Source organism: Schistocerca gregaria, chromosome 3 (genome assembly GCF_023897955.1).
Source record: "Schistocerca gregaria isolate iqSchGreg1 chromosome 3, iqSchGreg1.2, whole genome shotgun sequence".
Lineage (NCBI taxonomy): Eukaryota > Metazoa > Arthropoda > Insecta > Orthoptera > Acrididae > Schistocerca > Schistocerca gregaria.
In genome coordinates, this window is record NC_064922.1 from 782,950,729 (window position 1) to 782,962,290 (window position 11,562).

Genomic DNA, 11,562 nt, shown 5'->3' on the forward strand with positions numbered 1-11,562 from the left:
TACTGTTATTGCTTAAGGCAAGAATATTACTTTTTGCATCTACATCTACATGGATACCCTGAAATTCATACTTAAATGACTGGCAGAAGGTTCATCGAACCACCTTCAGAATAATTCTCTATTACTACAATGTAGAACATGCCACGGAAAAAACGAACCCCTATATGGTTCCGTGTGAGTTCAGATTCCCCTAATTTTATTATGATGATCGTTTCACCCTATGTAAGTCTCTACATCGTTCCGTGTGAATTCAGGTTTCCCTAATTTTATGATGATGATCGTTTCTCCCTATGTAGGTCGGTATCAATGAAATATTTTCGCATTCGGAGGAGAAAGTTGATGATTGAAAAATAGTGAGAAGATTCTGCGGCGTCGAAAAACGTCTTTGTTTTAATGATGTCGACCCATATCTTGTATCATGTCAGTGACACTCTTTTGCCTATTTCGCGATAATAAAAGCCGCTCTTCTTTGAACTTTCTCGACGTACTCGGTTAATCTTATCTGGTAAGGATCTGAGACCGCGCAGCAGAACTGCAAATAGGACGGACAAGCGTAGTGTAGGCAGTTCATCTGTTGCATTTTCTGTGTTCTGCCAACGAGATACAGTCTTTGGTTTCCCTTTCCCACAAAGTTTTCAATGTGTTCTTTCCAATTTAAATTGTTCGTAATTGTAATTCCTAGGTTTTTAGTGGAATTTACGGCCTTTACATGTAACTGATTTATCGCGTACCAAAGCTTAACGAATTCCTTTTGGCACTCAGGTGTATGATCTGACACTTTTCGTTATTTAGGGTCAATTGCCAATTTTCGCAACATTCAGATACCTTTTCTAAATCGTTTTGCAATTTTTTTGATCATCTGATGACTGTACTAGACGATGAACAGCAACTTCACCTGCAAAAAAGCTACGACAGCTGCTCATATTGTCTCCTAAATCGTTTATATTAATAAAGAACAACATAGGGCCTATAACACTACGTTGGGGAAAGCGAGAAATCACTTCTGTTTTACTCCATAACTTATCGTCAGTTACTACGAATTGTGACCTTTCTGACGGGAAATCGTGAATCCGGCCGCACAACTGAGACGATATTCCGTAAGCAAGAAATTTCACTACAAGCCGCTTGTGTGGTACAGTGTCAAAAGCCTTCTGGAAACCGAGAAATAATTAATTAGTTTGAAATACCTTGTCAATAGCACTCTACACTTCGCGTTTATAAAGACCTTGTTGTGCTTCATAAGAACGTTGTTTTATAAATCCGTGTTGATTGTGTGACAATAGACAATTCCCTTCGAGGTAATCTGTAATTTTCGAACACATTATACGTTCCAAAATGCTCCTGCACATCGACGTTACGGATATGGGCGCGTAATTGAGCGGATTACTCCTACTAACTTTCTTGCATATTGGTGTGACCTGTGCAACTTTCCAGTCTTTGGGTACGGATCTTTCGCCGAGTGATCAGTTGCATATGACTTTTAAGTATGGAGCAATTGCATCAGTGTACTCTGGAAGGAACCTACTTGCTATACAGTCTGGACTGGAAGACTTGCTTTCCTAAAGTGATTTAAGTTTCTTCACTACTCCGAGGATATCTATTTCTAAATTACTTATGTTGGCAGCTGTTCTTGATTAGAATTCTGGAATATTTATTTCGTCTTCTTTTGTGGAGCAATTTCGGAAGGCTGTGCTTATTAACTCGCCTTTGACGGCACAGACAAAAATGTTCAAATGTGTGTGAGTTCCTAGCGTCAATCTGAAACCGCGAGACCGCTACGGTCGCAGGTTCGAATCATGCCTTGGGCATGGATGTGTGTGATGTCCTTAGGTTGGTTAGGTTTAAGTAGAAGTAGCTCTAAGTTGTAGGAGACTAAGTCCCATAGTGATCAGAGCCGTTTTTTTTTCCTTGTGATTGGACCGAACTGCTAAGGTCATCGGTCCCTAGACTTACACACTACTTAAACTAATTTATTCTAAGAACAACACACACGCCCTTGCCCGAGGGATGACTCGAACCTCCAGCAAGAGAGGCCGCGCAATCCGTGACATGGCGCCTCAAACCCAGCGTCGATAGTATCTCCATTGCTATCGCGCAGAGATGCATTGACAGTGTCCTGCAGTTGGTATGCTTTACATACGACCAGAATCTATTTGAATTTTTCCCAGGTTTCGAGACGAAGGTTTCGTTGTGGAAACTATTATAAGCATTTTGCATTGAACTCTGCGCTAAATTTCGTACTTTAGTAAAACATCACAATCTTGTAGATTTTGCGTTCGTTTGGATTTCGTGTGCTTTTCCCGTTGTTCCTCAACAGTTTTCTGACCGCTTTTGTTTACCAAGGGGGATCACCTCCGTCGTTTATTAATTCATTTGGTATAAATCTCTCAATTGCTGTCGATACTATTTTCTGAATTCAATCCACATCTGGTTTACACTTACATCGTTAATGTGGAAGGAGTGGAGATTGTCCCTCAGGAAGCCATCAAGTGAATTTTTGAATAGGTGTATTTTCGTTTCTTTTTGGAGAATTTTGGGGGTTACGATATACAGTCTCCTTACGACAACTCTGTGTTCACTAATCCCCGTATCCGCTTTGACAGTCGTTATTAATTCAGGATTATTCGTTGCTAAGAGCTGAAGTGTATTTTCACAAAGGTTTTCTTAGCTTGCTCTCATGAACTAACCGCTCGAAATAATTTTCAGAGAATGCTTTTAGCACAATTTCGGATGATGTTTTAAGCGTATTTCTGAATTGAAACATATATTTTCGCCATCAATTCGAGGGTAAATTGAAGTCACCACCAACTATAACCTTATGAGTCTGGTACGTGTTTGAAATTAAACTCGAGTTTGCTTTTAACCTTTCAGCAATTGAATCATCTGACTCGGGAGGTCGGTAAAAGGATCCAGTTATTATGTTATTCTTTTTTCCAATAATGACTCTGCTCATACTAATTCACTGGGACTGTCTACTCTAATTTCGCTACAAGGTAAACTACTTCTAGCAGCAACGAACATGACACCGCCAACTTTGTTTACCTTGACTTTTCGGAACACCATTAGGTTCTTTCCAAAAATTTCAGCTGAACTTATCTCCGGCTTTAGCCAGCTTTAAGTGCCTATAACAATTTGAGCATCAGTGATTTCTATTAGCGCTTGGAGCTATGGTACTTTCCCAACATAACTACGACAACTTACAGCTGTTATATCGATGGTTCCTGTATTTACGGTATTCCTGTGTTCGGCCTGCACCCTTTGTGACTGAGGCCCTTTTCGTGTTTTTCCAAGAAACTCTAACCTAAAATAAACCGCCCAGTCAATGCCACAAAGCCCCTGCAACAGGTGTAGCCACCTTCTGCTTGTAGTGGACTTCTGATCTATTCAGCGAAACCCGAAACACAACCACCCTATGTAACAGGCCTACAACAAATAAAGCCTATGTTCGTCTATGAAAACGGACTCGATAAGCAACCTGAGCTATCAGTAATCGGAATCAGAATACATACACTATCATTTAAGCCCTCAAAAGATCGTTACATGAAAAACTTAAAACTAACATTTGAAATGTCCCCTTTGAACAATTATACATGACTGTGCTTAAACTGACACACAATATTTTTTTTAGCGCAACGCAATCTGACTTTCAGTAATCCCTACAAGAGAATGGCCCTGACTAACATTAACCTATACCTCCCACAAATCACTTACCTCACAAAAATCTTGGTTACTCCAACTACTGCAATACAGCGAGAGCCAGTACTGCCAGCTAAATAAAAGATTCAAACTATGGAAGGCAGTAACTACTGATAGGCATAGTGAGCAAATGAAAGATTTTGATAGAGAACAAACAATGTATTTACCTCAATAGTGTTCAAAAGTCATAATGTATATAGCAGTTCATGACATCTAGTCTTACAAATTTCAAAACTCCACCATCTCTCTCCCCACGTCCACCACTGCTGGCGGCTCACCTCCAACTGCGCAACGCTACGCGCCGCTAACAGCCAACTGCCCAACGCTACAATGGCGAGTATTACAACAATGCCAACCAGCCACTGACTGCACACAGCACAGCCAGTGATTTTTCATACAGAGCGCTATGTGGCGTTACCAATAAAAAAAAACCTAAACAGCCTACTTACACATTTAGATAAGCTATCTGACTGCGTATTTGAATAAGAATTTACAAGTGATACAGAATCTGGCGTGTGCAACGGAATTTATGGTTTACAGCAATTCGCAGCAGCAGTGGCTAAAACTTATTGTTGCTAAGAATGAATTTAGCAAAAAGAAGTTTGCTTTGGTCCTGTTAAATACTAAATAACTTATAAGAAGGGAATTCATAAATTAAGTCTATTTAAAAACTTGAGAAATCATCATGACCAATGATAGTTTGACAAGTATTAATAATGGCGAAATGGCTGACATTGACCTTATAAGTACCAATAATGGCTGAGTGCCAGATTAACAGATTATTTCAGTTTCGAAGTTACATTAAAATGTAATAACCACAGCATGTTTATGAATTAGATGTGGAGAATAATAATTATTATTTGGAGGGTGGGATTACTGCAATTTCGGACTAACAATCACGATCCTTACCCAGCAATTACACTTGACGCCATGCTTGCGAATTTTACCTGAAATTCCACCTTCAAGCGTAGTTAAGCCATCTAAATCACTCCAGGCCATATAAATGAAATCAGGCCTTGAGTGTTGTAAAAACTGCCATCACCGACGTGAGGGCAGCGTGACACGTCTTCTGTCTCCGAGCTCTCCACCAACACTACTGAAATTTTACTCTCGCAGACGGACCTCATCTCAACAAAGCTTAGAATCGCGCTCCCATGTTTCGCCCTCAGATTGTTACTTTCGATATCTCAGTGCTTATTTGTTTTCATAGAGAATCGCAGAATCTTACACAATGCAAAGAATAGCCTTAAGTTGCTACATTGTTTACGATACTCAAAGTAATATTTAATCAATGTAATGCAGAGTTCTGACACACTCCTTACAACTATGGTGCAAAACCAGAAATCTCCCGACCCGGTCGCACAGCCGTCTGAGCGTCTGACCGAGACCCTCTACTCGACTCTGTAACAGCGGTCCGCAGTCTGTACTGTCGACTATGCTGCAAATGGTGATCTCTGCTTTCATCTTGCAAGCAAGCTTGGCAGTCTTTACCACTTCTGTTAGCTGGCCAGAAACCAGATAGAATCTCTTCAGATCCAAAGAGACAAACATGATTGGTAGCTATGTGAGTCACCGTCTGCTGCTGGCTGCATTCTGTGCTCTTCCTGGCATCCGGAAGGACCCATTCCACATATGGAATGACTTCACCCGGTAGGCACACGGAGTCCATATTGGCTTTCTCCCCTCCTCGGCAGTCATGTCCCTAAAGGATCCCATAATGTATCTAACATTGCAGCTCCCAAGTACCAATAATTCCACACTCTGTGGTTAGCTGGACCTTGTAGGCTGAAAGGTTTCCTCTGAAACAGGACAAACAACTGCATCTGGCACAGTGTCAGCGACAGACTAATCGGGGAGGCAGTAGTTCCAGTCCCCTGAGAAATCTTTCGCCGCCTGCGACGCCCCAAGGCGATCTCCATCTCGACTCCGAGTGAACCCACGGGTGAACAGAACGAGTAGATTAAATAGCAGTGAGTGTCTGCTGTCTTTATGTGATTAATAAATTCCCGACGTTTCTGCGTAGCCATTGCTATGATACGTGAATATTACTCCTTAATCAGGGACCCTCACTGGGGATGATTGATGGAGGAAATAGAGAAGATCCAAAGAAGAGCAGCGCGTTGCTTCGTCGGTTCGTTTGCTAAGCTTGATAGTGATACGGAGATGCCACCACTCTCCGGTGGCAGACTCCATAAACAAATGATGGTTTACTTTAAAAGTTCCGAGAGCGTACGTTCCTAGTACAGTCGAAACTAGAAGGATTCGAGCCTACATGGAAGCTTGCCAACAGTCGTTGCGCGATCCATTCGCGACAGGAGCAGCAAAAGGTGTTGGGGAAGGGGGTGTGCCAGTGGAGCAACAAATAGCCTCCTCAACACATCGTAATGTGGCTGGCGGAGTGTAGGCTCCAAAGTAGATATATAAATATCACATGCCACACCAGAAAGGAGCTTCCTGGTCGCAGATCAATTGGTGAGTGGGGCAGCCACAATTGTAGAAATAAAACTGAGTAAGAAATAACCGCAACAGTTGCCGAGAGAACTACTAGTTTGTGAGTCTAAAGTCTCATTCTCAGGTGCTAAACAATTGACCATTTTTATACATGGAAGCCGTCCCTCAGTAAAACATAGATATCCCCTCTCCTCATGCTGATCAATGCGTGAAAATGCGACTGTCAAAAACTTGACAGCAGTTTACATGGAAGCATACTTTAGTGAGAAGGACAAAAATACATTTGTGTAATGAGTTATCCTTTTGCACCCGTACATGAAATCTTCATTGAGAAAAGAAAAATACCTTTCTAAAAGCAAAAGCTAATTTTGCATATTGATAGCAAACGCCACTGGAGTTGTATTTTGGAGGGAACATATAGACAAGAATACTTGTGTATGTGTGTGTGTGTGTGTGTGTGTGTGTGTGTGAGGGCACTCTTGTACGTATGTGTTCATTACTTGGTTTATGGAGAGCGTTTTCCAAGACAGTGTAGGTAAATGTGCCAATTACCAACTAGCTCATTTCAGTGCTAAGAATGCAAGAGAGTTTCTCGACATCCAGTTAAAGCACCGTCTGAAAAACCTGAACGAGAAGCTCCATAAACACAGTCATTAAAGAGAAGTAATTTAGAGAAACCAATTCCGCATCTCGATGAGATTTTCTCGCAAAGTGCTGTGAATATGTAAAAGATTGTAGAAAGTGGGTGGTTGCTGTGTTTATTGTGTTTTAGTAGTGGAAACAGTATTACAGTTGCCGCATTTCACCAACATACGTAGCATAAACTTCATAAAGATGTGATCTTAAAAACAGGTAATTGAAAGAAACTTTAAGGGCGTGTACAGTATTTATTTCAAACAAAAAACGGTTTAATATCAAGAAGAAGGTCGAATAATTAATTTGCGACTCTAAGCCAGTAGTGCTACAGATACGACTCTTATTCTAGTCAGGCCAGAATATAACCATTCACACCGATCCATGATTTTACGGAAACCTTGTACGTATTCTAGAAGTACCAAGTAACTAATTTAAATTATATTTCAAAATTTATAGCGTACCTGTTTCGTGAAAGCAAATTTTTCTCTATGTCGTTAGACACTGATTCAAACTATTACTTTTCTGTGAATACATACGTACCTAGACTACTGTACTTAGAGTAATGCCAATTAACAATTCTGCCATGAACTGAAGTGACGTCAAATGAACAACATCTCATGTGATGTCATGAGGACTATGTACAATGTGTAGCAAGCATTTCCATATTCCTAGGTTTCCGGAAAGTGTTTGAAACAGTACCGCACAACAGAGTGATAAAGGAGGTACGAGTATATGGACTCGGTTCACAGATATGTAAGTGGCTCAAAGACTTCTTAACTAATAGAACATAGCACGTTGTTGTCGACTCTGAACGTTCATCAGAGATATGAGAAGTGCCTCAGCAAACTGTGACAGGACCGCTCTTGTTTTATATATACATCTACATCTGCATGGATACTCTGCAAACCACATTCAAGTGCCTGGCAGATGGTTCATCCAACCACCTTCACAATTCTCTGTTATTCCAATCTCGTATAGCACGCGGAAAGAATGAGCACCTATAATTTTCCGTACGAGCTCTGATTTCCCTTATTTTATCGTGGTGATCGTTCCTCCCTATGTAGGTCGGTGAAAAAAATATTTTCGCATTCGGTGGAGAAAGTTGGCGATTGGAATTTCGAGAGAAGATTCCGTCGCAACGTAAAACGCCTTTCTTTTAATGATTTCCAGCCCATATCTTGTATCGTTTCTGTGACACTCTCTCCCATATTTTGCGATTGTACTCTGTCAGTCCTATCTGGTAAAGATCCCACACCGCACAGCAGTATTCTAAAAGAGGACGGACAAGCGAAGTGTAGGCAGTCTACTTAGTAGGTCTGTTACGTTTTCTAAGTGTCCTGCCAATAAAACGCAGTCTTTGGGTAGCTTCCCCCACAACATTTTCTAGGTGTTCCTTCCAATTTAAGTTGTTCGTAATTGTAATACCTAGGTATTTAGTTGAATTTACGGCTCTTAGATTAGACTGATTTATTGTGTAACCGAAGTTTAACGAGTTCCTTTTAGCACTCATGTGGATGACCTCACACTTTTCGTTATTTAGGGTCGACTGCCACTTTTCGCACCATTCAGATATCTTTTCTAAATCGTTTTGCAGTTTGTTTTGATCTTCTGATGACTTTATTATTCGATAAACGGCAGCGTCATCTGCAAACAACCGAAGACGGCTGCTCAGATTGTCTCCAAAATCGATTACATACATAAGGAACAGCAAAGGGCCTATAACACTACCTTGGGGATCGCCAGAAAACACTTCTGTTTTACTAGATGACTTTCGTCAATTACTACGAACTGTGACCTCTTTGACAGGAAATCAAAAATCCAGTCACATAACTGAGGCTATATTCCATAAGCACGCAATTTCACTACAAGCCTTCCGGAAAACCAGAAGTACGGAATCGATCTGAAATCCTTTGTCCATAGCACTCAACACTTCATGTGAATAAAGAGCTAGTTGTGTCTCACAGAAACGATGTTTTCTAAACCCATGTTGACTGTGTGTCAATAGACTGTTTTCTTCGAGGTAATTCATAATGTTCGAACACAATATATGTTCTAAAATCCTGCTGCATATCGACGTTAATGATATGGGCCCTTAATTAACCGAATTACTCCTACCACCTTTCTTGAATATTGGTGTGACCTGTGCAACTTTCCAGTATTTGGGTACGGATCTTTCAAATAAACGTCCAAATGTGTGTGAAATCTTTTGGGACTTAATTGCTAAGGTCATCAGTCCCTAAGCTTCCACACTACTTAACCTAAAGTATCCTAAGGACAAACACACACACCCATGCACGAGGGAGGACACGAACCTCCACAGGGACCAGCCGCACAGTCCATGACTGCAGCGCCTCAGACCTACGGATTTTTCGTCGGACGAACGGTTGTATATAATTGCGTATGGAGCTAAGGCATCAGCATGCTCCGAAAGGAACCTAACTGGTATACAGTCTGGACCAGACTACTTGCTTTTATTAAGTGAGTTAAGTTGCTTCACTACTCCGAGGATATTTACTTCTACGTTACTCATGTTCGCAGCTGTTCTCGATTCGAATTCTGGAATTTTTACTTCTTCTTTTGTGATGGCATTTCGGAACTCTGCTATGGCGGCATTGTCTCATTGCTATCGCGCAGTGAAGACATTGATTGTTTCTTGCCGGTAACATACTTCACATACCACCAGAATCTCTTTGGATTTCCTGCCAGGTTTCAAGACAAAGTTTCGTTGTGGAAACTGTTATAGGCATCTCGCATTGAAGTCCGCGCTAAATTTCGAGCTTCTGTAAAAGACCGCCAATCTTGGGGTTTTTGCGTCTGTTTAAATTTGGAATGTTTGTTTCGTTGTTTCTGTAACAGTGTTGTAACCCGTCCGCTGTGACCGAGCGGTTCTAGGCGCCTCAGTCCGGAACCGCGCTGCTGCTACGGTCGCAAGTTCGAATCCTGCCTTGGGCATGGATGTGTGTGCTGTCCTTAGATTAGTTAGGTTTAAGTAGTTCTAAGTCTAGGGGAGCGGTCACCTCAGATGTTAAGTCCCATAATGCTTAGAATCATTTGAATCATTTTTTTGTGTACCAAGGAGGATCAGGTTGCAACGGTTCTTTCGCGTTCTCGTCAACACGGTACCAGAACGTTTAAGTTCTACCACTGTAAACACGGATATCCGTGATTCGTAATGTCAGAACTGTGCACTAAGTAGCGGCAGGAACACCATCACAAAGTCACGCAGCTTTAACACTCCAAACCATCGACTCTCGTAGAGAGATTTTAACCGTGTTCAACCCAATGGTAAAGTATCGAAATATTTTTCTCCAAATCATAAAGTTAGGGGGAGAAGCAGTGAGGATAATTACTTTTGGAAACCTATTATCAGACAAAGCCTGTTATAACAATAAACTGTTTCGCCTAATAAAACGGCCGCCAGCCCAAATCGGGCACAGTGTCTACACAAAAGGATGATGTCAATTTTCGACATTGAATAAATAACTACTTTCACTTACTACGGTCACTTGGCAGTAAGTACTATTAATCCCACTTTCTGTTACTTATGGAATTTATCACTATACTTCAGTAATTATTTAAAGAAGACACACATGTTTCAACAAGGATACAAAAAATATTAAACTTACAGCTATCATTCATATGACCAAAACTATTATTTAACCCTATTAAATTTCATTTCTTTAGGACTGTTATTTGTTAACGTTTTACTAACACCAATATTTGTCCGGCTTTCTTTGAAATGGAGAAGCGACACGAACAATTACTGTTAAGATTGTTGCAGTTAAACAATTATGTTACTTTACTTTCAAAAATACTATTGAAAACTTTTCCTCACCGTCACCCAAAGCGGTGGCCCTTAAACTGACACGTGCAAACTTTAGTATTTAATAATGATTTTCAGAATTTACTGCCAAAACTGTACTCTTGCCAGCAATGTACTACTACTCAAGCATCAATAAACATCAGGATACTCGGAATAAATTCGTTTGGGTAAGGACCCTACTGAGGTACATGACATAGGAAAATCAAGCTTAAACACAAAGGTACATTTAACACTTATATTCCACGGATTGAAGATGGATGGTTCATACTGTGATACATTTCTAAATAAAGTACTTTGCCTGTTACTGATGTCGAAGGTGGCGAGAGGCGGTGCTGCGTAGTAACATTGCGCAGGTACGGCTCTGGATGTAGATAGCGCTGTCTTCCTCTTGGTGGCGACGATAAAATTGCAAAGTTCTGAGTTATTAATTTATTGCCGTACTGCGCCAATCATGTAGAACACGTCCGAGGCCAAAAACCCAGTATTGCGGGTAAATTCGGTAACTCTAGTGCTTGACTAACGTAATACATGTTCTCCACTTGCAGGGCAGCTACCGACTGTGTGCCACTCGCGCGACCCACCACATTTTTCATTCCACCACAGAACGGAGTTCCGTTCTACGTATGATCCCTAAATCTTTTCAATTTACACTTCTGCTTACAAAAACCACAAGTATGTATATGCATGACAGCATATACATACAAAATTGACATAATTAATAACAGTTGTACTTGAAATATACATAATTATTTACAAAATATGTTTTAATCCCCCCCATGAGCCATGGACCTTGCCGTTGGTGGGGAGGCTTGCGTGCCTCAGCGATACAGATAGCCGTACCGTAGGTGCAACCACAACGGAGGGGTATCTGTTGAGAGGCCAGACAAACGTGTGGTTCCTGAGGAGGAGCAGCAGCCTTTTCAGTAGTTGCAGGGGCAACAGTCTGGATGATTGAC